The sequence below is a fragment of the Lepidochelys olivacea genome (genome assembly GCF_965140295.1).
Source record: "Lepidochelys olivacea isolate rLepOli2 genome assembly, chromosome: 1".
In the NCBI taxonomy this organism is placed as follows: domain Eukaryota; kingdom Metazoa; phylum Chordata; order Testudines; family Cheloniidae; genus Lepidochelys; species Lepidochelys olivacea.
Window position 1 is genome coordinate 3640651 of NC_140411.1, and position 23304 is coordinate 3663954.

The following is a 23304-nucleotide window of genomic DNA, read 5'->3' on the forward strand; positions in this document are numbered from 1 at the left end:
AGGAGAGGTGCCCCCTCCTTCCATAAGGCTGGGGGTAGCACGCAGGCTCTGGCCCTGGGGTGTTCCCTGTATGATAGACGCACGTGTCCAGGCAAGTGTGCAAAGCAGTGAAACCCGCCTCTAGGAACCAGCCAATGAAAGCAAAGCAAGAGCATCCCAGGAAGCCGGTCACCAGCCCATGGCATGGAGGCGATGCAGCTGCCCTCGTCTCTGACACACGTTTGATCCCTGGAGACAAGCAAGCCCAGCAGGCCCTTCTCTAGCTTGACGTGTGTACGAAGGCTAAACAGAGTGTTGCGTGCTGGGACCTCTCTCCATGGGCTGAACCCCTCCATAGGCATGATGAGGCTGGCTGAGGGCTGCACTGTAGAACTCTGCAGCTGGCTACTTGGCCGTGTTTTGGCCACCCCTTTCCACTGAAATCCAGTCGGCTGAACTGGGTGGAAATATGCCAAAATTTAGCACATTGGGAAGGAACCATAATGATACTTGATAAGAGGTGAGAGTGCTTCAGAGTTGCCACTTCCATGTAGGAGAGGGCCTGTCTGCAATGTGGGAGAGACTCTCTCTCTCTGTCTCCATGTGTCCTATGATATAGGCCTGGCTGTTTGTTTAATTCAAAGCATTAGAACATCACAGGCGACCAGTTCAATGAAGCTCAGAGCTCCCATCCTCTCCACGCTGTTGGATTTCCTTTGTTCACCTCAGTCTGCCAAGAGCTGGCATTTTCACTAGCTCCGGGCTGATGTGCACACTTTAAACCACATATTTCGGGGGGAAATTGCTCTGTAAATATGTGATCCTAGCGGAGAATGCCAGCTCTCCTCGGTCATTTCTGTGTCTGAAGCACTTTGGATTCTCCGTGGCGCCCAACAGACGTGGCACTTGCTCTTGCTTCGTTTCTAAATTTACTTCCTGTCCCAGGGGCTCCTCCTGCCTTAGGTCAGAGACCAGGTCAGCGCACTAGTTGTTCCTTGGCGGTGTGGAGCTTCCTTTGGAGGGTTTGGCCCTGGTAGGCAGAGGATGAAGACGGTTGAGAGGGGTTGTGTATTTATTCACAAGCATTTTAAAGAAACAAAATCTAAACTGTCGTAGTTCAGTAGTACATAGAAGTTCCATGTCCAGTACGTCCGGTAAGAATGATCTGTGTTCGTGTGCGTGAACGTATCACCTGGGGAGCATTGGGTCAAAATCCACTGCTTTGTGATTGTAGAGGGAATTCCCCAGAAAGCAGAACTTGGTGCCCAGTGACCCGGTTCAAAGCCACTCCTTGGTGTTCAAACTTCCACGCTCTGTTTCAACCCCATAGATCAGCTGGGGGGGGGAGGAGGAATCACAAAAGGCTTTGGTTCCTACCTGTGTGTTTCTCTCCCTTAAGACTTTTAATAAAGTTAGTTGGTTTAATCCCACGTTGTTCTTGTTGGTGTGCTCCGAGGCTCCAGCAGGCTGGCGGAGCTGCAGGGCCCAAATCCTCCTTCATGGGCCGCGTGTTTGAGCATTGCAATCGTCGCGAGCTCTCCGGGGCCGGCCACGCTAGGTGTTGTACAGAGCGCTGCCCTCGCTGGGGAACTCACAGCTCCCCCACGGTTTGCAGGTCCCTTCGTGCCGGTGAATGGTGCTGAGCTGGCAGCCTGCGAGAGGAGTGGAGGATTTCTCTGCGGAACCAGGGCAGTGGTGCTGCAAGATTTCTCTGCGCCTGGCCCCTTGTTCCCTAAGCTGCAGGGCCCCCGGGGTTCAGAGGCTGACGGCCAGAGGTGACGGGCTCAGGGCAGCGCCCGAGTGTCTGCTGCTGCTCTCGCAGCGGGGGCCTTTCAGACAGGGGAAGGGGAATGGAGGCTCTGGGAGTCGCCCCTCATTTACCCCTTCTTCCCCCCCGCCCCCAAGCTCCATTGACAGGGACTGGGCCGCACTCTGTGGAGCTGAATGTCCTGCTTCTCCGTGCGTGGGAGATTCGCGCAGTCATCGTGGCAGATGCTGAACTGCGGAGTTGCCTCCTTCAGACCCCAGCTGCCCTGGCCTCACCTCACACAAGCGTCCTGCATTGGGCTGGGGCAGTATTTCTAACTGTGTTTGTACAGTGCCTAGCGCAGTGGGCTCGGGATCCCTGGGAGGGGGCAGCATGGCTGAGATGTGTGGGCTCCCTGTGTCTGCCCAGAGGGTAGAAGGGGGAGGGGCCTTGTTTCGCTGAGCTGGGGGCATGGTGTGGGGCGCAGAGATTCCTGTGCGTCCCCAGGGTAGATGGCTGGGGTGTTTGGCTGAGTCAGGGCTCCCTGTGTCTGCCCTGCAAGTAGATGTGGGGGCTTGGGTCCAGCTGTGTCTGGGGCTGTATCTGGGGGGGGGGGGCAGGACATCCTATGTCTGCAAGATAGGTGCAGGGGGTACACCTTGGTTGGCCCCCCATGGAGGTGGGGAAGAGGCCAGAGGAGGTGGCTAGGAGTGGTATGTCCCCCAGGGTAGGTGGGGGATGTCGTGTCCGCCCCTTAGGGTAAGTGCGGGGTGCACCCTGCCTGCCCCTCAGGGTAGATTGGCTCTGAGACCAACTCACTCCTGGGCTTCCTGCCCGGCCCCCCAGTGACCTGGAGACAGGGGCTAGAGCAACCTCGGCAGGCACCAGTGAGCTTGGGGGATGCTGGAGCCTGGTGCATGGGAGTCGCCGAGCTCGGCGCAAGGGCGGGCTAGGAGACCCTCTGTGCAGTGCCCAGCAGAGCGCGACAGCCACAGGCCGGAGCCGGGGGTGGCTTGGCAGGCAGGCCCGGCCCTGGCGCTGCGGCAGGTTTCTGGAAGCACGGCACGCTGCCGGGGCCTGCCAGCCCCCCCGTGCAGGGACGGGCCCTGGGCCGCACCGAGCGCAGGGCTGGAGCATAACCACGAGCTACGGTGCCGCAGCAGGAAAGGGCTCGCCCCCTGGCGCGAGGTCCTGGCGCAACGCTGGCATGAGAGGCGAATTCGGCCCGAAGGCCCTGCCCTGAGATGCTGCAAACCAAGTTCTACCTAGTTCTCAAAATGTTTCCCCCCACCCCGAGCCAGAGCGGGTTCGTAGATGAAGAGATGGCACATGCCAGTAATCCCCAAACTTTTCAGACATGCTCCTCCTTACCCCTGTCCGCGCCCCTCCAGGAGCCAGGCCAGGGGTGGGGCCGTGGCTTGGAGGGGGGTCACGGACAGGGGTAAGGGTGCTGAGGCAGGACACAGAGTCACCCCCACCCCTCAGACATTCCTCTGTGCTCCCGAGGGAGGGATGGTGCCACACAATTTGGGGACCACTGGCATGTGGCAATGTAACAATGTAAAATAGGAGGCCATGGCTAGCAGCACCGTCGACTCCATGAAGGAGTGAATGAAAAACATCTGGACCAAGCAGGCACAGAAATGAATTTCCCCAGCTCTGAACCACAGTACACACAGCATTTTGGGCAAGGTGGAGCTGGACAGAACTAGACCAATCACAGCCAGCATGCGCAGGAAAATATCCAGAGGCTTGACTCTGTCTGTGTAGCAATTCGGATGGTGCAGTGCCCCCAGAGAGTCACAATGTACGTTGAGGATAGAGGGATGGGGAGCCAGGAACGTGCAGCTTCCAGGCCTGGGCCACCCAGCAGGATGAATGAGGAGGGGCTGACGTGACTGCTGTTAAATTCTGACATGGTTCATGGTCAGCAGCAGACAGGACTTCAGGAACTACCATCAGCAGCCAGGTTAGGACAGAAAAAGCGAATGCATCGAAGCTGCCTGGAAACCAAACTTGAATTGCTACAGAGCCTGGGTGCAGAAGGGCCCAAGATGCTTATCCTTGCTCAGCACTGTCAAAACCAGGTTATCAAAAATTACAAGTCAGCCGGCCCCTAAATCGCGAGATTTTAAAAAGGAATCCATTTGGAGCTCCGTCTCCTGGCTTTTGTACCTTTAAGGGTCATGTTGGAAGCTCATCTCTGTAATTATAAGGGCCCCTTTTTTAAAAAAATGAAAGCTGAGACTCTGGTGTATTCAGCTGGCTTCAGGGGCTGGGGCTTTAAGATAAACACTTCAAATCATACGATGTCACTCACCACTGGGATGCGGCTAACTCTGGTGCAGGACAGCTAGATGATGGGGCCAGGCATCAAGGAGATGTGATGAGAGACAAGTGGGGACTCTGAAGGCCAGGGAGGAGATGTTTACATGTGGCGGTGTGGAGAAAGGGGAGCCGGTAAAGATGCTCAAAGGTAAAGGATGGGGTCAGATTGACTGGACAGGAAGATAATTTGTGGCCACCTTTTGGATGGATTTTGCGTGGGTATTGAAGAGGCATTGTCTTTACCAATGCTGCGATATTAATGGCCACACGATGGTTCAGCACCCTCGTGAGAGGGCTCATTCCAAAACTAGCTCGACGGCATTACACTTTGTACAGGGGGGATTCAAAAAACAACCATGCTGGTCAACTCTGCTTTGAACTCGAGGTGAAACTAATGGAATTACATCTGTTTACATGAGTGGTAAGTGGCTCAACATTTACTCTGTGCTTTATCATTGGTTGTGCTGAATGAAGAGGCAAACAGTGCTATTAACACACCACGAATCCCCTGAAACTGCCCTGCTGCCGCGGCTGAAATTGCATCCTTGCATAAATACACACCAGTCGCTCTAGGTTCTGTTGGTTTGAAGATTAACTCTACACGTAAAATCAGGAAATGACTAATATCCACTGAGGTATGTACTGTTAATTTATTTTTCAATTTACAAAAGCAATTTAGTAGGGGCAGCAGAGGGGCTGTAACCCTCCACACAAGCCGCCCCAAAGCGGACAGCGGACCATCTCCTCCCCTGCCTGGAATCCTCCAACTCACTGGGCCCCACTGTATATGCTGAGGTGACTTCGAGACGCTGCTTTATGGCTTACACATAAAAAGCAATGCTCAGCAAACCAGCTTCTGATGGAAACACCAGAGGGAAGGTGTTCTTCTGGCTGCGCCAATAAACTCATTTCAATCCAAGCATGCTGTGACATCATCAAACCAGGTGCCAGCTCACGCCAAGGCCCCTAGGCCTCACTGAGCACTGGCAAACACAGCTGGAAACCCACCTGGCTCACCTGTGTGTTGGTATTGTTAAAATGGGCACTGGATTTATAAAAATGTGTTTAGTGTTCACAGTTTATGAAATGTAATAGTTAAGTGTTTGTTTGCTATGAAACTAGAAACCCCCATAGTCAGGGGAGATTTACCACGTGAGGACAAAATACTGTGTTAATTGCTCCCCCCCGCCACGTCCATGAAGAGGAGACGTGCATGTGGACTCATCCCATCAACTTGAATTCAGGGGAAAAGGACTAAAAATCCCTACCGAGAAGGGAACTGTCCCTCTTCGTGCTGCTCCGATTCTGAGGGGACAAAGATTTCTAAGCATAAGCGCGGACTCCCCAGCTGCTTAGCCTGGGTTAGCTTAATGGACACACAGAGCTTGCCTATTAGAGCAGCGTCTATCTCCTTTTGGAACCTAAGACTGTAACTCGCTGGTGTGTTACGAACATGCTCTAAATTTGTAAATAACCCATGTCTCTTTCTTGGTTAATAAATCTTTAATTTATTGTAGCGGTGTCTTTGGTGTGAGAGCTAAGGTGCATTTGGGGAAAGTGACTGGTCCTTTGGGACTGGGAGTAACCTGAATATTGTGATTTTTGGTGGAAGGGACCATTTATCACACAGGCAGGCTTACCTGGATGGCAAGACAGATCAGTGTACCCAGGTGATGGTCTGTGACTCCATGGTAAGGCTGCGGTCGTGCTTGAGGGGTTCACAGTGATAGCTGGTTGGCAAAATCCAAGTACAGAAGTCACAACCACTTTGGGACGTGTGCCCTGCTCCTTAGCCGTCTGCCCTGAGGTTGGGATGGACGCTCCTTAGCCACTCCAGCCAGCCCTACACATGCTGTTTGTGCTTCAGAACAACTTATTGCCACAGTTCACAAGCACACAGCCTACCCCGGCCCCAGCAGTCACCCTGCATGACCGTCAGCGATCTGATCTCAAGTCTCCCGATGTTCGATGTTTTCCTCCATATCCTGGCTCCTGGGATTGATAATCTCAGCTATAAAGGGCACCGCGATATCAGCGTGGTTACAGATGAAAGCTTGAAAACATGCCCCAGGTGGCCTGCAGAGCTCTTGCAGGAGCTGCCCTTCCTAGGCAGGGCTAGTTATTCCTGCAGACAGAGCCGGCGGGGGGTGGGGGGGTCTGCACCAGAGCCCCGCTGCACGAGCTCCGGGACACGTGCAATAGCTGCCTGTCGGCCTCTGCCTGCAGCCGGGCGGGAGAGTTTGCAGGGAGCACCAGGAAGACCCTGGGTCTGCACACACCTGGCTAGGACTGTTCAGCTGCAGGGAGGAGCCGCTCCATGCAGTTGCCCGAGCCTGGCTCTGGGTTAGACTAACAGGAATGGAGCCTTTGCAGGATCACCCAGCGCAGGGCTCACCGGACAGTGGCAAGGGGCTGCGAGGGAAAGTCTCTTTTTGAGACAGACCTGACCCGGGGGCTTGGACAGGGAAAGCCCTGCCAGCCTCGAGCTCTTAATGCTGCACTTCCCGATCTGGCAGCGGCCAGTCAGGGGGGCTTTATCAGCAGCTCTGCAAATGCCAAAGCGGGAGGATGGCTGCAGTAGTGTGACAGGGAGCTCTAGCCTCAGCTGCAAAGGGCTTTATTCCCTTACACACAGCTGCAGCAATTCTGCTGTTCTGAATGGAGCACCTAAGAGCAGTACAGAAGCTCACAAAGATAATCCATAAATGTCGCTTAGTGTTTAGAGCAGTTGCAGCCATTGCAATGCTTTTCAAAGCTTCTGATCTCTGTTCTTCACCGTCAGTCTAATTCTCTATCATTCTAAACAAAATCCAGTTCTACACGTTTCTCTAGTGTTAGATTTGAGCAAAATCTACTCCTCCGGAAACTAAATTTGTCAGAATATTTCTCTTTGCAACCCTGTGATTGTAGGGTTTTGCTGGAACAAACCCAGACTTCGTAAAAATGCGTCACTGTTACTTCTGCAATAGCTGTTCAAATTTAATGGCATCTCTACAAATCCTGTTATTGACTGACTAAGAAGGGTTGCAATGTCTGCAGATTCAAAGACTGTTTGCTGTGGACATCTTGCACGAAACTTAAAGCAAACCAATGTCTGCACACTAGGGCTGCCCTGATCATGGTGTAGCGCCCCACACTGAACAAGAACGAGGGGTGGATAGAAAGCTTGGATGTGTTGGTACCCAGGTTTTTAGGAGGATAAGCACTCCATAAATGCTGCAGTGCTGTGTATATCCGTTCAGAGCCACTGCTCCTGTTTGGCCCTTCAGCAATCCAGCCAGGGCACCGCTCTCCGGCTGTTCGCTGCCCAGCAGCTCTGTCTCTTGGATGTAGACCTGTGTCTCTCCTCACTGGGGTTTCTCCAGGCTGAACTGCTTGCACTGGTTCCCTGCACAGATGGTCTGCCTAACGAGGCCCATGTGCTTTCTACTCAGAGACTGATAACAGAGGGATTGCTTCCACTATGGCACCACACAGCGTTCTATAAGCACACCTGCTTTATTCTTAAGGTGAAAACATTACTGAGAAAACATTTAATGAGAGAACCTAGATGTATGTTCATCCCAACTCTAACACTCTGGTAGGATAAATCTTTCAACCTAGGGCAGCCCTTGTGCTTACAAATTAATCACAGCTTCCACTCAGAACAAGCACACACATGATAGGGCCAGTCCACCTTTTTACACAGATCAGGGGGTCTTTGATTCACCCATGAAAGCTCATGCTCCAGTACGTCTGTTAGTTTATAAGGTGCTACAGGACTCTCTGCCGCTTAGTATACAATGGGTGTCTCTCCCCAGGGCACGTCTTCCAAAAATTGGCTTCAGAGCAGGAGAACTTGCATTCCCTTCACTTCAAGGTATTTCCAAAGAAAATCCACTTCCCAGTTATAGTTCCAAAGATACTTTGGGGCTTCCTCATACCTTCCAAAGCTTGCATTAATCTTATCGTCTTGCCAAAGAAGTGCCATACACTCACAACAGTACAGAAACGTTTGCGTTTCTAATACTGAATTAAACTTCTGGGGGTACATTGTAAGGCTTATCTGAATTCAATAGAGTTCAGTCAGGCTATTGACCCTCTGCCATACTCGGGATCACTTCCTTACTACGAGAGCGCTCTGTCATAGACAGCTGTACCTGGAAAGAGCTGTTAGAGAAACCGGTCATGGACTGAAGTTGGTAAAGCTGTCACTACGAAGCCAAGTGCTTGGGAATAAAATATTCCTCTCTCTAAGGAGCTGCTTAGAGGTACAAAGTCTGTCCATGCTCCTCCTGAGATAGAACCCGCTGTGCTCTATTCCCAGCTGTCTAATCAGGTTCCGTTGATTGTTACCTCTGCAGATGCAGGGAGATGACTCACCAGCTGTGGGACAGGGAGCCTCTTATGCTGATAAAAATACACAGGATCTTTTCAGGGGACAAGGCAATATTCCACGTTTATTATGAGAACACAATTTGATTTATAACCAATAGCTAATACCTCCCACCTGCAAACACCCCCACCCACCCACCCCCAAATGTTCTGTAGCCACTGTATAGTTACCAGTCCTGGACATAGCTTGAGTTCGCAGCTCGAGTTCGCAGCTCGTGGGGGCTAGCTAGCCAGGAAAGCCAGGCACAAGGAGGAGCCGGGTCTCTGTCAGGCGCGTACCGATGCCTTTTGATATTGTCTGTAGAACGTTACCCAAAGTCTTCCATTTCACCCATCCTTCTTGTAGGCTTTAGTTTGAACAAGAGTCTATGGCTCTTGCTGTGTCAGGCTGCCTCTGGGTTCAGTGTGACTGATCACCCGTCCATTGCAGTCGTGACTTTCAGCCTCGGACCTGACTTTGATCTTGTTTCAGTTGCACCTTTGTTCTTTTAGGGTGGACTCTTCTCACTTTGTCAGGGCTGTTGTCGGTATCTTCAGCCCTTTGCACTTCACTTTATCAGGACAGGCTGGGGCTGGAAGTTGATTCCATCATCCATACAGACTTCCTTCACACATCTGAACTAAGTTAATAAGGGTACCGCAAGGTTTTGCAAAATGGAGTAAGCATTTCAAAATGGAGTTTTAGTTACAATATGGAGTCTTTTTAAAACAGGTGTAATGAACAATTTACAATGTTGGGAGGCAAACCGTAAACAGGAGTTACAATGTTAAAACGGTGACCCAGACAGCAAGGATCAGTGATCCAAGCAGCAATTAAACTGAAACTGCAAGAGCAGCCAGCCGAACAGCTACAGTTCTAACAAGCGGACAGTAATTGAACCAAACAGCTGCAGATTTTTTCAATACGCATGAGCTGTGGGGACTTAACGAGCGGCTTTATTGCCATTTAGCCGGTTATTGCAATAACCGATTTATGAATGAATGCTGTTTCATTCATATAACTTCACTCATGATGTTCTGTTTGTTCATTTATACAAAATACAGTCCTATTAATAAAATCTTAATAATAGTAATTAAATAAAATTCATTCTTCAGCTCTACAATAACTCCTCTCTGAGAACGGTTTTCCAGCCAGTTTTGCACCCACCTTATAGTAGCTCCATCTAGGTTATATATCCCTAGTTTGTTTATGAGCAGGTCATGCAAGACAGTAAAACATTTGATACTAAAGACAAGATATACCACATCTACCCCCCCCCACCATACACAAAGCTTGTTACCCTGTCAAAGAAACTCTGTGAATTTGACTATTTGTTCTTGACTAATGCATATTGACCGTTCCTTATCACTTATTTATCTTCTAGGTGTTTGCAAATTGATTGCTTGTTTATTTGCTCCATTATCTTTCCGGGTACTGAAGTTAAGCTGACTGGTCTGTAATTCCTTGGGTTGTCCTTATTTTCCTTTGTATAGATTGTCACTAGGATTTATCCTTCTCCAGTCCTCTGGAATCTCTCCCTTCTTGCATGATTTTTTTAAGAAAATCACTAATGGCTCAGATATCCCCTATGTAGCCCATAAGGCTAACTTGCCTTTATTATATTCACTGTCTTGCCTTCGTTATATTCTGTCTTTATTCTATTCAGCGGCAATGTAATACAAGGAACCTACAGGCCTGTATCCTGTAAGGCATTGGCTTCAGCAGTTAGCATAAGACTTGAGGCCTCTGAACTTTGGCACAGATAAATGACCTAACGGTCCTCCAGAAATCTGGCGAACTGAAAATAGAATGTGCAATTTTGATCATAATGACACCTACCAACCACAGGAATATGTGTGAACATCTGCAGATGACTAACCATAAGAGTGCTGTGGCATCAAAATGACGTACATGATAATAAGTTCGTATAGTAACCTATAGAAGCACACCCCAATGTTAGTAAGGTGAAGAAATACAAATAAGGAATAGGGGAGAAACCCCTACCAATTATGCATCAGACATAGTGGCATCCCAGCCTATGGGCAGTCGGAGAGAGAGATGTAGCCCTTGGGAGGTGATGGCTAACATTTCAGGTTGTTCTGCAAGGGATGGTATGAGTAGATCCAAGCTAGATTGTCGGGCTAAATGGGTAGTGATCAATGGCTCCATGTCTAGTTGGCAGCCGGTATCAAGTGGAGTACCCCCAGGGTCAGTCCTGGGGCCGCTCTTGTTCAATATCTTCATTAATGATCTGGAGGATGGTGTGGATTGCACCCTCCGCGAGTTTGCAAATGACACTAAACTGGGAGGAGAAGTAGATACGCTGGAAGGCAGGGATAGGACACAGAGGGACCTAGACAAATTAGAGGATTGGGCCAAAAGAAATCTGATGAGGTTCAACAAGGACAAGTGCAGAGTCCTGCACTTAGGACAGAAGAATCCCATGAATGGCTACAGACTAGGGACCAAATGGCTCGGCAGCAGTTCTGCAGAAAAGGACCTAGGGGTTACAGTGGACGAGAAGCTGGATATGAGTCAAGAATGTGCCCTTGTTGCCAAGAAGGCCAATGGCATTTTGGGATGTATAAGTAGGGGCATTGCCAGCAGATCGAGGGACGTGATCGTTCCCCTCTATTCGACATTGGTGAGGCCTCATCTGGAGTACTGTGTCCAGTTTTGGGCTGCACACTACAAGAAGGATGTGGGAAAATTGGAAAGAGTCCAGCGGAGGGCAACAAAAATGATTAGGGTCTGGAACACATGCGTTATGAGGAGAGGCTGAGGGAACTGGGATTGTTTAGTCTGCGGAAGAGAAGAATGAGGGGGGATTTGATAGCTGCTTTCAACTACCTGAAAGGTGGATCCAAAGAGGATGGATCTAGACTGTTCTCAGTGGTACCAGATGACAGAACAAAGAGTAATGGTCTCAAGTTGCAGTGGGGGAGGTTTAGGTTGGATATTAAGAAAAAAAAATCACTAGAAGGATGGTGAAGCACTGGAATGTGTTACCTAGGGAGGTGGTGGAATCTCCTTCCTTCCTTAGAGGTTTTTAAGGTCAGGCTTGACAAAGCACTGGCTGGGATGACTTAGTTGGGGATTGGTCCTGCTTTGAGCAGGGGGTTGGACTAGATGACCTCCTGAGGTCCCTTCCAACCCTGATATTCTATGATTCTATGAGTATACGGATGTTCAGATGTACATTCTGAAGTATCTCTATCTACCTTACTAAGTTGGAGTGTTTGTCACTGTGCTAAATGTATTAATAAACTATTTGTAAATATAGAAGTGTTCCTATTGTGTGTATGTTGCAGCAGTGCACATCGGGGTTCCCAACTATGTAATTTGAATATTACTGGGCCTGATCTTGGGACAAGAACCTGTCAACCCTCAAAGTGGTAACTGGGAATTCTTAAGTAATCAATATAATTAATACATAATCTATAGATCAGGCTACACATATCTCGTGGCGAACGGGGGAAGTCCCGGATGACTGGAAAAAGGCTAATGTAGTGCCAATCTTTAAAAAAGGGAAGAAGGAGGATCCTGGGAACTACAGGCCAGTAAGCCTCACCTCAGTCCCCGGAAAAATCATGGAGCAGGTCCTCAAAGAATCAATCCTGAAGCACTTACATGAGAGGAAAGTGATCAGGAACAGTCAGCATGGATTCACCAAGGGAAGGTCATGCCTGACTAATCTAATCGCCTTCTATGATGAGATTACTGGTTGTGTGGATGAAGGGAAAGCAGTGGATGTATTGTATCTTGACTTTAGCAAAGCTTTTGACACGGTCTCCCACAGTATCCTTGTCAGCAAGTTAAGGAAGTATGGGCTGGATGAATGCACTATAAGGTGGGTAGAAAGTTGGCTAGATTGTTGGGCTCAACGGGTAGTGATCAATGGCTCCATGTCTAGTTGGCAGCTGGTATCAAGTGGAGTACCCCAAGGGTCGGTCCTGGGGCCGGTTTTGTTCAATATCTTCATAAATGATCTGGAGGATGGTGTGGATTGCACTCTCAGCAAATTTGCGGATGATACTAAACTGGGAGGAGTGGTAGATACACTGGAGGGCAGGGATAGGATACAGAGGGACCTAGACAAATTGGAGGATTGGGCCAAAAGAAATCTGATGAGGTTCAATAAGGATAAGTGCAGAGTCCTGCACTTAGGATGGAAGAACCCAATGCACAGCTACAGACTAGGGACCGAATGGCTAGACAGCAGTTCTGCAGAAAAGGACCTAGGGGTGACAGTGGACGAGAAGCTGGATATGAGCCAGCAGTGTGCCCTTGTTGCCAAGAAGGCCAATGGCATTTTGGGATGTATAAGTAGAGGCATAGCGAGCAGATCGAGGGACGTGATCATCCCCCTCTATTCGACATTGGTGAGGCCTCATCTGGAGTACTGTGTCCAGTTTTGGGCCCCACTCTACAAGAAGGATGTGGATAAATTGGAGAGAGTCCAGCGAAGGGCAACAAAAATGATTAGGGGTCTGGAACACATGAGTTATGAGGAGAGGCTGAGGGAACTGGGATTGTTTAGTCTTCAGAAGAGAAGAATGAGGGGGGATTTGATAGCTGCTTTCAACTACCTGAGAGGATGGTTCTAGACTATTCTCAGTGGTGGAAGAGGACAGGACAAGGAGTAATGGTCTCAAGTTGCAGTGGGGGAGGTTTAGGTTGGATATTAGGAAAAACCTTTTCACTAGGAGGGTGGTGAAACACTGGAATGCGTTGCCTAGGGAGGCGGTGGAATCTCCTTCCTTAGAAGTTTTTAAGGTCAGGCTTGACAAAGCCCTGGCTGGGATGATTTAATTGGGGATGGGTCCTGCTTTTGAGCAGGGGGTTGGACTAGATGACCTTCTGAGGTCCCTTCCAACCCTGATATTCTATGATTCTATGATTGTATCTCCTCAGTCAGCTCCCCGAGTATTCTAGAACAGGGGTTCTCACTACAAAGTTTTTGGTGACCTCAGACTGTGTCCATCATCTCTTGCTGGTGACCACTTTGACAGTTTTACCTAAAATACTTAATTAACTGTAAGAAAACAAATAAAAATGCACATATACACATCCAAATACCTGTAATTTATGTAGGTCTTTTTTTCTTTGCCGACTCAGAAATAATGTCCAGTAGTCTCTATTCTTTAATGGATCCAAACACAATTGAAGCACAAAGAAGGTACTTTGCATGGTGTCTGTTTTGTTTCTTTTGCTTTTGTGTTAAAAGGTGGATGTCTGTACAACAATTCTGAACTACATTTAAAAATGCTTTCACATAATAAAAGTCCAAATAATGGGGAAAAAATCTGCAAATATGTCCAAAATTTCTTTCAGAGACAAAAAAATTAATCAATCCAATCCAGTAGTAATAATGACAATAGTAACAACACAAACCTGTTACATTGTACTTTACTAATACAGTGTGATAACGAAATTTAAATTTAACAAATCCATTATGTGGATCAGACTACTTACAGATGTTCAGGAATTCTTTGAATGGAAAGTTTGCAGGATCACGGGTCTCCTGTGAAACTAGAAGGGAAGCTTCCAGGTTAGCATCAGGGAAGCGGTTTTGGTACTTGTTCTTCAGAAAATGCAGGGCACTGAATGCAGACATCTGTAGCTGGACAGCTTCCTCAGCCTTGGACGTCTCCATATGAATACTGTCAATGAATTCCTCGTGGGCACGGATGCTCGTCAGCCGAGCCACCTTCTTCTGTAGCTCTCCCACCTGCTTCCTGAGAGATTCCACCTTTCACACTGGATGGTCTCCCCAGCCTGGCTTTCTGTGAGTGGGAAATGAAGGCCAGTCTCTGCAGATCCACACCAGGATCTGGGTGGAGGTCTCCATGGTTATGTTCTCTGTCTGGACGCAGGCACGGGTGGAGGAGACAGGAGCAGATTTGGTACTGGCGATGCGGCCCTTCCTCACCGTAGCGACTATATTACAACTCCCTCCTACCAACTCCGTCTCAAACTCCCCTCTTTGTGGCCCCCCGTTCACCAGCCCTTTTCCACCCTGTGGTACCCAAAGCTTTAATGACTGTGGGAAATAACAGACTCTCTTGGTTTCCAGGGAGCTCCAGGGGCTCTGGCTGCTGATGGGTGACATGGAAATGCTCCCAGAAGTTCTCCTGCTGTATAGTTACTTGCCCACACACACACTCCCCAGTCAGTTCTGGCTCTGGCCTTGTCATGAGCCATTGCACAGAGCCGGGGTCCATGTTGTCGCGCAGTGTGTGGTGCTGATTGGCTGTTGGCTTGGTGCCTTATGCAAGCGTCTATGCTCGGGATCAGCTGATTTCTCTGGCAGAGATCAGAGATGGTCAGGCTGCCAAACAGAAGAGGTGTGTCAGGAATCCCACTGTATAACACTTATTACTGTAAGCAGGGTCTGAATGAATGCTGCCCTGGCAGATAGCTGGGAGGGAGAGGGACTTCAGGTGTGTTTACGTAAATACAGTTTGCTCCTGCTCTGCTTAGATATCTCAGCAGATAGAGTGGTGTCAAAGAGATCAACTGTGGCTGGTGTTGGGTTACAAATCACCTTAGTACTGAATTCAGGGGTAGTGAAATATGGTTACCAATGTTGTAATTATTGTAGGAATACAGGGAAGCAGGACTGTACTTAACCTGTCCCAAAGAACTGGGTCACACTCCGTTGCAAGAACCTAGTTAAGCCAAAAAGAAAAGGAGTACTTGTGGCACCTTAGAGACTAACCAATTTATTTGAGCATGAGCTTTTGTGAGCTACAGCTCACTTCATCGGATGCATACTGTGGAAAGTGTAGAAGATCTTTTTATATACACACAAAGCATAAAAAATACCTCCTCCCACCCCACTCTCCTGCTGGTAATAGCTTATCTAAAGTGATCACTCTCCTTACAATGCGTATGATAATCAAGGTGGGCCATTTCCAGCAAAAATCCAGGGTTTAACAAGAACGTCTGTGTGTGTGTGGGGTGGGGGTTAAATTGCACGGGCTGAAATTGTGGAAAAGCAGTATCACTTGCCCCATAACCTCAGCCGTGCAGAACACAATGCCATCCACAGCCTCAGAAACAACTCTGACATCATAATCAAAAAGGCTGACAAAGGAGGTGCTGTCGTCATCATGAATAGGTCGGAATATGAACAAGAGACTGCTCGACAGCTCTCCAACACCACTTTCTACAATCCATTACCCTCTGATCCCACTGAGAGTTACCAAAAGAAACTACAGCATTTGCTCAAGAAACTCCCTGAAAAAGCACAAGATCAAATCCGCACAGGCACACCCCTGGAACCCCGACCTGGAATATTCTATCTACTACCCAAGATCCATAAACCTGGAAATCCTGGGCGTCCCATCGTCTCAGGCATTTGCACCCTGACAGCAGGATTGTCTGGCTATGTAGACTCCCTCCTCAGGCCCTACGCTACCAGCACTCCCAGCTACCTTTGAGACACCACTGACTTCCTGAGGAAACTACAATCCATCGGTGATCTTCCTGAAAACACCATCCTGGCCACTATGGATGTAGAAGCCCTCTACACCAACATTCCACACAAAGATGGACTACAAGCCGTCAAGAACACTATCCCTGATAATGTCACGGCTAACCTGGTGGCTGAACTTTGTGACTTTGTCCTTACCCATAACTATTTTACATTTGGAGACAATGTATACCTTCAGATCAGCGGCACTGCTATGGGTACCCGCATGGCCCCACAGTATGCCAACATTTTTATGTCTGACTTAGAACAACGCTTCCTCAGCTCTCGTCCCCTAACGCCGCTACTCTACTTGCGCTATATTGATGACATCTTCATCATCTGGACCCATGGAAAAGAATCCCTTGAGGAATTCCACCATGATTTCAACAATTTCCATCCCACAATCAACCTCAGCCTGGTCCAGTCCACACAAGAGATCCACTTCCTGGACTCTACAGTGCTAATAAGCGATGGTCACATAAACACCACCCTATACCGGAAACCTACTGACCGCTTTTCCTACCTACATGCCTCCAGCTTTCACCCTGACCACACCACACGATCCATCGTCTACAGCCAAGCTCTGCAATACAACCGCATTTGCTCCAACCCCTCAGACAGAGACAAACACCTACAAGATCTCTATCAAGCATTCTTACAACTACAATACCCACCTGCGGAAGTGAAGAAACAGATTGATAGAGCCAGAAGAGTTCCCAGAAGTCACCTACTACAGGACAGGCCTAACAAAGAAAATAACAGAACACCACTAGCCATCATCTTCAGCCCCCAACTAAAACCCTTCCAACGCATTATTAAAGATCTACAACCTATCCTGAAGGATGACCCAACACTCTCACAAATCTTGGGAGACAGGCCAGTCCTTGCCTACAGGCAGCCCCCCAACCTGAAACAAATACTCACCAGCAACCACATACTACACAACAGAACCACTAACCCAGGAGCCTATCCTTGCAACAAAGCCCGTTGCCAACTGTGCCCACATATCTATTCAGGGGACACCATCACAGGGCCTAATCACATCAGCCACACTATCAGAGGCTTGTTCACCTGCACATCCACTAATGTGATATATGCCATCATGTGCCAGCAATGCCCCTCTGCCATGTACATTGGTCAAACTGGACAGTCTCTACGTAAAAGAATAAATGGACACAAATCAGATGTCAAGAATTATAACATTCATAAACCAGTCGGAGAACACTTCAATCTCTCTGGTCACGCGATTACAGACATGAAAGTTGCTATATTACAACAAAAAAACTTAAAACCAGACTCCAGCAAGAAACTGTTGAATTGGAATTCATTTGCAAATTGGATACAATTAACTTAGGCTTGAATAGAGACTGGGAGTGGCTAAGTCATTATGCAAGGTAACCTATTTCCCCTTGTCTTTTCCAAACCCCCCCCCCCCAGGGTTTCTTGTTAAACCCTGGATTTGTGCTGGAAATGGCCCACCTTGATTATCATACACATTGTAAGGAGAGTGGTCACTTTAGATAAGCTATTACCAGCAGGAGAGTGGGGTGGGAGGAGGTATTTTTTTCATGCTTTGTGTGTATATAAAAAGATCTTCTGTACTTTCCACAGTATGCATCCGATGAAGTGAGCTTTAGCTCATGAAAGCTTATGCTCAAATAAACTGGTTAGTCTCTAAGGTGCCACAAGTACTCCTTTTCTTTTTGCGAATACAGACTAACACAGCTGTTACTCTGAAACCTAGTTAAGCCAGGGGCTCGAATGCCAGAGCCCTGTGAAAGGAGAGGGGTGGGGACAGATGCCTCAGTCAGGAGGTGTTTGGACTCTCCCTCGGTGTCCCCAGACTGGTTGGATCTGTTCCTCCCCACTGTTCAACGAAAGAGCTAAATAGGCTACATTCGTATCTTCTTTAGTTATTTTAAATGCTCCACCACGGAGAGCTGAAATCACTTGAGATGGGGCAGAGTCTCTGCCCAGCCTGCAGAGAGCTGAGAATCACGACATGACTGATGCGTGGAGCTCACAGCAGAGAGGCAGGTGAAGGTGACTGACACTCGGCTGGCGAATGAGCGGCTGGTGAAGTGGTGAGCAGAGTGGGTGGAGAGGCGCAGCGGGCGAGTGCCCAAGCAGTGGAGCCTCCTTACCTCCACCCAGGGTGTCAGGTGAACTCTGCAGATGCAGCTTTGAACTCTGGGTCTGCACTGACCAAGGACAGTAAGTCTGAGTGGGGTGCACAGAAGGGACAGGCATGCTAATGGGACTTTTAGGCTGCTGGGCTTAAGAACCTGAGGGTAAAAGGATACTGCCCAACTCACGTCGGGGTGGGTCTGTTGCTCATGGTTTAGGTTTATGAACCCTGTTTGAAGTGTTTTCCCAAATTAACGCTGAGATACTTTCCTCCTTTTATTAAAAGTTTCTTTTCTACACTCAGACTCTGTGCTTGTGAGTGGGGAAGTATTGCCTCTCAGATGCACCCACGGGTGGTCTGTAATTTTCCCAGGTTACTGGGTGGGGGCTCGAGCTGGTTCTGTGTTGTATCAATGGAAAGGAACACCTAGATATTGACCCCAGCCCTGGTTGCTGCTGGCTTTACCTGGCAGAAGGGCTGTCACTGCCTGGGGATAGGAAACCCACCCTCGGACAAGATTGTCCTCATGGGCAAGGGGCAACAGCCGTTCTGGCTGCTTCCCCAGATCAGTATGAATTCCTCCCTCCTTCCCACTCTCGCGATCTCTCCAGGGCTCTGGCAAGGTTATTTGATTCAGTTTGCTGAAGGGCTGGACAGTCCCAGCTGCATAGCCCTCCTGGAGACCTGCAACTACCAGATACAGCAGTGCTTTCCCTCCCAGCACAGGATCCACAGCTACTCCGATGAAGTGAGCTGTAGCTCATGAAAGCTTACGCTCAAATAAATTTGTAAGTCTCTAAGGTGCCACAAGTCCTCCTTTTCTTTTTGCGGATACAGACTAACACGGCTGCTACACTGAAAGCTACACCTCAAACTCCCCTGTCATAGTCTCCTGCTCTAGTTGTTAGAGAAACCACACGGGAGGGTAACCCTTGCTGTGCACTGAATGTGGGGAAATCTCCAGTCACAGGTCAGGCCTTTAATGGCCGTCAGACGGCATCTGGAGCAGAGTCCTGTTATGTGTCCGCCTTTGGGGCATTCAGGGTTTTGCCCTGTCCTGGCAGAGTGAACTGTTCATGAGGAGTGTGACGGGGTGCCACTCCACTCACGCGAGTACCTCCTGGCCGAGTGTGTGTTTGTACCTCTTAGTCTGTGGTGACCCGCCGGTGGTCTTTAAGGCCGGTTTCAATCTGCTTTTTTGGATTCATCCTGGATGGTGTTGTCTCAGTGGTTCTCTTTCTTGCCTTTTCTCTTCTATATGTAACCGTTTGCTGCTCTGTATTTTGGCTCATGGCATCCATGTGACTCCTCCTGGGGTTCAGGGTGACTTTCCATTAGAGTTAGTTTTGTGAGGGTTTTAACCCCGTCACTGTTCTCCCTTATGCCGTATTGCTGGTTTGATGAATCACCATGAGCCTAAACAGGATGCGTCCCCCCGCCCACATCTATATCTAATACAAGGTCCCCTAAGGTAGGAGGGAACTTCATTCAGCTCCTTCCTCTTTGAAGTTGTCGTTATTACACTTTGAAAGATCGGCACTCTGTGCCTTCCTAGACTCACTGCGGTGTTCTCTGGCTCTTCTCAAAATCTGCTCGCTTGGCTCAAAGAACCGTAATCCTCGTATCGTGTCTGTGTTGGTTTTGGGAGGGGGCATAAAATGCTCTGAGCTTTTTCAATAGCTGTGTCTGAGTCACCTCCATCTTTACGAAGGTACCGAAGGTCTGCTTTAGAAATGGAATGGGTTCATCTTCCTCTCTGCCTTAAAGGAGAGCCCTAATCCTTACATTAATTCTTCTTTCATGGCTTTCTCTCTCTCTCCTACCTTCTGTGCACCAAGCAGTTTAATTTTATACTGTAACAGTGTTCCCAGTTCCACGCTTTCCCCCATGCCTCTGGGAGGCTAAACCACTTCAAACCCTTCACAAAGATTCATTATTGGCCTGGATTATCTGACAGACTTGCCTAATAATGCTACACTTCACTTCTGACAGTGCCCAAGGATTAGAGGTCCCTTTGATAGGCCATGATCTCAGACACTTACGTGGGTGGTCTCTCAGTTCAGAGGGGCTGGGGAAATCCTCCACTTGAACATATTTTTAATACAGTCCCTGACCACTCTGATAGTAGACTGTCTCCTTTTTCTTTTTGCTACTAACAAGCAAAAACTGCATTTTTCCCCCTAATGCAGGTGGGATATTGAGGTTATGCAACTTTGTTCAAGATTAGGCTCTTTCACTGACACAGATATGACAGCCAGACTGTCTAGGAAGCTGGACTGCAGGTTCCTTGTGAGTTGAAGTGATTTCATTGTATTTCATTGCTAAGTAGCATGGCCCCCGTGTTCCAGGCACGCTCTCCTGGGAAACGTCAGTGGACTGTAGCCCTGGAAAACCACGGGATGATCTACTTATACCCCGGTTTCCTTCCCTCCTAACCACCCACAGGCAGTGGGGCATAAACCTCGAGACCTACCCCAGCCTCTGCTGCTTTCTGAGGTATGCCGTGTTTTAGCAACGTCAGCACGCACAAACACATGGGATCCCTGGCAGGCTGCGTGGGGCCCAGTCATGCCAAAATGCTTTGTAAAATGGCCACGATTTGTCTAAGAGAATGGCACTTGCTGCTGGAATTGCTGCCCGCCCCCGGGCGCCCAGCCGAAGGAAGAGATTTCCAGCTGCACTTTTCATTCACACCCCTTGCAGGTTGGGTGCCCTGTGTTTCCTGGCCCACCTGCTGAGGGGGAGGAGGTGATGGCACTTTGTGCTGTCTGGCTCCCTCTTATCATGACACCGATCCCACCCCAGGGACCGTGATCTTCCCAGTGGGTGGCTGGCGCAAGTTACTGGTGTCCATGTGACTGTCTGTCTCTCCCCTTTGAGACGATGGGCCTGGGGAGCAGACAGGACAGTGACTGACACCCCTCCCCCCCAGACCATGCCAGCTCATTGACTACAGACCTCACTGCTCCTCTTCCTGGGTAACTGGGGCTGCAGCCCCCTTCCTGTGGGGAGGCTGCCAGGCTGGAGAGGCCGTGGCTGGGCACTGTGCAGTGTGTGGTGTTGCAGAACCCCCCCCACAGGTATCTGTGCAGACAGGAGGGGGGATAAATCTGTGCCAGGCAGCCTTGCCCCTGCCCACCCAGCAGGGCATCCACAGCTGCTCCTCTGATGCCCCAGTCATCGTCTCCTGCTCTAGCCATCAGAGAATCCACACGGGAGAGTAACCCCAGCCGTGCACTGAACGTGGGAAAAGCTTCAGTCGGCCCTCACGCTTGTAATGGCCACCAGGGTCTGCATGTGGGACAGAATTCTCCGGGGAATTCTCTCCCTTTGGGGTATTCAGCGTTTTGCCCTGCCCCGGCAGATGGAAGTGTTCATCGGGGGAGAATTCTGGTAGAGACTGACCAGGGTGACAATAAGAAAAGGAGTACTTCTGCAACAGGGTGACAATGGTTGTGAGCTGGTCTAGTGTTGCTGGCACCTTTGCTTTGGTACTGGAGAATGGCTTTACTTTAAATACTACAGTCTTTCACCTCTGACGAACCCTAACAAGGACCCAGCACAGCCGTGATTTTTCTTTCATGTCCTCGCTGAAGTTACAAATATGGCCCACCCCAGCTTGGCCCCATTTAGTTATTAACACGGGCATGTTGTTTCTTTCCCTTCCTGCTTACACTTCACTTCCAATCTGCAAGACCCTTTCTGTGAACTTCAACGGGACATTTAAAGCTAAGAGAGCTGGACTGAGCTCTCTAAAAATTAAACGATCCAGGAACTGATTTAACAGGTTTCCTCATGACTGTTTACGCCTCCCTCCTCCAGTCACATTTGGAGGTGCACAATGAGACACACTTTGTGATATTTTTCTCCATGGTGGAGATAGCTCAACATTTCTTTATCAGTCTGTTCCTTTGTATTGATCCTGGGCATGAGCATCCTAGTGGATCTCTTTCTCTTCCTGTCCTAATTGCCTTTTTCTTCTATATGTAACCGCTTGCTGCTCTGTATTTTGGCTCATGGCATCCATGTAACTCCTCCTGGGGTTCAGGGCGACTTTCCATTAGATTTAGTTTTGTGAGGGTTCTAACCCCATCTCTGTTCTCCCTTATGCCGTATTGCTGGCTTTGATGACTCACCATGAGCCTAAACAGGATGCGTCCCCCCGCCCACATCTATATCTAATACAAGGTCCCCTAAGGTAGGAGGGAACTTCATTCAGCTCCTTCCTCTTTGAAGTTGTTGTTATTACACTCTGAAAGATCGGCACTTTGTGCCTTCCTAGACTCACTGCGGTGTTCTCTGGCTCTTCTCAAAATCTGCTCGCTTGGCTCAAAGAACCGTAATCCTCGTATCATGTCTATGTTGGTTTTGGGAGGGGGAATAAAATGCTCTGAGCTCTTTCAATAGCTGTGTCTGAGTCACCTCCATCTTTACGAAGGTACCAAAGGCAGACTTTAGAAACGGAATGGGTTCATTTTCCTCTCTGCCTTAAAGGAGAGCCCTAATCCTTACGTTAATTCTTCTTTCATGGATTTCTCTCTCTGTCTCTCTTTTACCTTCTCTGCATCAAGCAGTTTAATTTTATACTGTAACAATTCCACACTTTGCCCCATGCCTCTGGGAGGCTGAGCAACTTCAAACCCTTCGCAAAGATTCGTTATTGACCTGGATTATCTGACCGAGACAGACTTGCCTAATAATGTCACACTTTACAGATCACATCCAATAGTCCCCAAAGAGTACAACTGCTTTTGGTAGGCCAGGATCTTAGAAACTTATGTGAGCGATCTCTCTGTTTAGAGCACCTGGGGAAATCCTGCACTTGGTCTGTTGCCCGTCATCTCTGTGTCAGTAAGACTATGAAGCCGTCGTGTAGATGCATAGCCAAGGTGAAGTGATTCCATTGTATGGGCAGCTTCTGGCGCAGTAGCAGGGCCCCTCGGTGCCAGGCGCACTCTGCTGAGAACTACCAATGGACTGGTGCCCTAGAAAACTCCAGCATCATCCATTTCTGGCTTATCTTCGCCCTCCTTTCCTCGTATCCACCAGGCACAGAGAGTACGTCATGAGCCCCGATGCCTACCCCAGTCCCCGCTGTCTTTAGGGGGTGTGCCCTGTTTTAGCCACCTGAACATGGAACATCCCTGGGACAGGCAGTGTGTGGGCGTATGGCCTGGTTGTATCTGGAACATGCTGCTGCTTTAAGCCGTGGAGGACATCTCCTTTAGTAACTTCATGTCAGTGTGTTAGTGGCATCAAACGCTGTGTAAAATGGCCACGATTCGTCTAAG